The sequence below is a fragment of the Muntiacus reevesi genome, chromosome X (assembly GCF_963930625.1).
Source record: "Muntiacus reevesi chromosome X, mMunRee1.1, whole genome shotgun sequence".
Lineage (NCBI taxonomy): Eukaryota > Metazoa > Chordata > Mammalia > Artiodactyla > Cervidae > Muntiacus > Muntiacus reevesi.
Window position 1 is genome coordinate 42,972,749 of NC_089271.1, and position 4,149 is coordinate 42,976,897.

The following is a 4,149-nucleotide window of genomic DNA, read 5'->3' on the forward strand; positions in this document are numbered from 1 at the left end:
CTATTTGCCATGAAGTGATGGGACGGGATGCCATAATCTTCATTTTTTGAATGTTGAATTTTAAGCCAGCTTTTTCACTCTCCTCTTTCACCTTCATCAAGAGGCTCTTTAGTTCCTCTTCACTTTCTGCCATTAGAGTGGTATCATCTGCATATCTGAGGTTATTCATATTTCTCCTAGTAATCTTGATTCTAGCTTGTAATTCATCTAGCCAGGCATTTCACATGATGCACTCTGCATATAAGTTAAATAAGCAAGGTGACAAGGCACAGCCTTTCCCAATTTGGAACCAGTTTGTTGGTCCATGTCTAGTTCTAACTTGTTTCTTGACCTGCATACAGGTTTCTCAGGAAGCATGTAAGGCATCATAGTAACCACTTGCATGAGTTATTTTACAACAGGAAGTTCTAGGAAGGAACACGGAACTAACAAGCCACCACCAACCAGAAGAATTTGGGAAAGGTCAAAAGGCGATACCACACGTCCTACCACCTCCCAGATTCTTTCTCTCTGGCATCCATCTTGGCTGAGCAATATGCATGCCACCAGGAAGGACCCTGAGTCAGAGTGATTGGCCAAAGGAAGCCCAGAAACTAACCCCATCACCATAGAACCCAAGACTGTGAGCCACATGGCAGAGCAGTTCTCCTGGGTTGCCTTACCCTACTGCTCTCCACCTGGTCTCCCCTTTCCAATAAAGTCTCTTGCTTTGTCAGCTCATGTATCTCCTTTGACAGTTCATTTCCGCGTGTTAGACAGGAGCCCACTCTTAAGCCCTGGAAGGTGTTCCGCCTTCCTGCAACAATTTCAAAAAATTTGCATACATTGCAGGGGCAGCACTGAAATTGTTTACCTTTATACAATAATTCCTTCCTTTAAGAAGCAGAAGGATCTTCAGAAAGTTCAGAGACCACATAAATTCAAAGCCTGAATGTCTTATTAGTGTCCCAGACAAGAAATTGGAGAAGGAAGACTTAGATAAGTGAGAGGTGTTGCATCAGGGGGCTCCAGATAGAAGGTGGGGCTCCAGATGGGTGGAGAGAGAAGGAAAGAAGAGAAAAAGAAAGAGGAGCAGAGAGGATCACCTTGGCAGGTGGGAGTGTATATACTAGCAAAGGCTACCAAAATCGTATACACCACAGTGTCAGGCATGTTCTAATACGTTTACATATATTAACATATTAATATACACCATCACCCCACATGAAACAGGGATTATTGTTACTTCTCTTCCATATGAAGGAACTAAGCACAGGCAGGTTAAACAACTTGACTAAGGTCATACAACTAATAAGAGGCAGTCTGTCTCCATAGACAGTTCTCCTAACATCTAGAAAAAAGTTTCTTGCAGTGGAGCAGGCAGAAATAGTGATGAAGTAAGTAAAAGCCAGGCAGCGGAGAGCCTTGGAAGCCAGATTAAGGAGTTGGTAATTACGGATGATGTAAAAGACAGAAAGTCAAGAGTCAGGAGAGTTTCAGGCCAGGAGATCCCTTGCTGTTGGGTCACGGGGTCAAGGGAACTATTGCTGCATAATAAACCATCCCCCAATTGAGTGACTTAAAACAGCAACTGTTCATTTGCTTCCAGTTCTGCAATCCAGCTGGAGACTGGCAGAGATAATACATCTTTGCTCTGTGTGACATTGTCTGGGGTGAGTCATGTGGCTACATTGAGCTGGGAGCTGGGCCGGAGCTGGAATGTGGCCTCACTCACATGTCTGGTGCCTCAGCCTGGGTTGCAGGAGTGACTTGACTACTGTACACTTGAGTTCTTCTCCACCTGACCTCTCTCTCTCTCTCCAAGTTGTCACTCATCATTCAGAAGTCTGGTCCAAGTTTCTGTCCGTAACAGCTGGTTTCCAGGAGAGCAAAAGCTGAAGTTGCCAAGTCTCTTAAGGCCTAGGCTTGGAATTGGCACCATGTCACTTCTGCCATATTCTATTGGCCAAAGTAAGTCCCAAGTTTAGCTCATTTTTGAGAGGTGCAGCAAACCTGTGTGAGAATTGGAGGGATTGCTGGCAGCCATGTTTGCAAGCCATCTACCTCAGGGACCAATGACACCATTTGTTACTCTTGTTCTCTCATTCTCTCATTCTCTAATGCTGTCGTGAATGACATTGTTTCAGTAGATCCCTAAATTCATTGAAGGATATCATATCAACATATCTTGTGCACTTATGAAACCAAGCAGGACTTTGTGGGGCTCCTGGGCACAAAGGCCTTTCTATGTCCCCCATTTTCTTTTCTTTTTTTTTTTTTTTTTTTCAATTAGCAATAATCGCGCCTCGGATAAACCTCATTGGCTACGATACTGCCACTGCGCAAAGCTCCCCCATTTTCTTTTTAAGTTGAATCTTTAGTTGCAGCATGTGAAGTCTTAGTTGCGGCATGTGGGATCTAGTTCCCTAACCAGGAATCACACCTGGGACCCCTACATTGCAAGTGCAGAGTCTTAGCCACTGGATCACCAGCAAAGTCCTCCCATTCCTTGCTAATGGGAAATAGGCTTTATTCAGTTCCCTTGATCTTCCCAGAGATCCAACAGGCAGATTCAAAAAGTTGCTAACTAGAGAAGGGAGGGGATGTGAGATCAGGGAGGAGCAGTCAAGAGGAATAGCAGTACAGCAGTGGGGCAGTGTCCTGGTTCTCCCTTAAGGGATCCGCATAGCAATAGCTTTGAACTATTTTCTGATACAGAAACCCCCACCAGGTTGGAGAAGTTAACTCTATGCTGACCGCAAGCACTTAGACCCCAGACAGGTTGGAACCAGGTTGATCTTGCTGACTCCCCACTGCCTCACCATCAACCAGTCAGAAGAATGTCCATGAACTGATCATGTCCCCTTTGAAGCATTACTGTAAAACTCCTCACTACCCTCTCCAAGTAAGGACATTAGCCTGTTGTGGCCCCCTTTGCCTGGCAAAGCAATAAAGCTATCCTTTCTACACCAAAACCTCTATGTCCAAGCTTGAATTCAGTGTTGGGGTACAGAGGCCAGATTTGGCTTCACTTACTCTCAATCCAAAAGATTTCTGAGCTAGGGAGAGAGCAGAGCCAGGTTGTCACCAGGGAAAATCATTTCAGATATCACAGCAATCCCATGGGAGAGCTCAACTCAGGTCGGGAGAGCCAGAGCACCAAGCATCCCACAGATTAGGGGGCTGGTGCAGTGTAAGAACATTGATTTGACTCTATGGCATAGGTGGGCAAGACTACAGCCCTCTGGCAAAATCCTACCACCAGCCCTTTTTTGGAGATAAAGCTTTATTGGAGCACAGCCGTGCTAGATCATTTTTGTGTTATCTATAGCCACTTTAGCACTAAAAGAGCAGAGTTGAGTAGTTGTAACAGAAACTACATGGTCCATAACACCTAAAATATATACCCTCTGCCCTTTAGAGAAAAGATTTTACAACCGAGTCACTGGTTGTATGTATTCAGTGATGGTACTTTTTCTCATACTTAATTTTGTCACCAGAAGTTACATTGATCCCAGGGTTTACCATTTAACTGGCAGAAATAGGTACTGGGCCACTCCATACAATTCTTTGAAGAGGGCAGAGAATGTAAAGCTTTCAATAATAGAATTTTAAGATGGAAAATCTACATGACGCTTTTAAGTCAAACCAATTTGTGCCCTTAATTACTTTTAGAAGCTGTCCTCTGGCTCACTCTTTCCATGCAACCATCACACTCTCCCCAGGGAAGAGACTTACAGTAGTTTTCCTATGTTCAGAAATTTTTAAAAAGATCATTCAATAGGCAAATTGGACATCCTCAATGGAAAATCACCATACCAATTCACAGTCAAGAGAACCCAACAGAGCTCCAAAACTCTGTTAACCTAGTAGTACTTGAGCTTTCTGGAAACTTCAAGGTAATTATAGAGGCCTGCCCTTTTGCTTTCACTTGATTGATACATGAAGATTTTTTTTTAAAAAACAGTTAACTTAAAAGAACATTTCATAATCTTTAATTGTGTTGTTCCATGATAAATTATTTTGACTATGTTTTCATATGCAAAATACAACTAAAAGATAAATTTTAGCACACTATTTCCTTGGAACCCTTGAAGTTCTGCTCCCATATATATTTTTGAACTTTTATGCTTAAAAAGTTCTCAAACTCACATATTCACTGACCCAGCA

General features: G+C 43.1%; 1 pseudogene; it reads right to left on the minus strand.

Annotated features, from left to right (window-relative positions):
- Positions 1-2,247: 2,247 nt before the first annotated feature.
- Positions 2,248-2,329, minus strand: LOC136155011 (U4 spliceosomal RNA; annotated as a pseudogene).
- Positions 2,330-4,149: the final 1,820 nt, after the last annotated feature.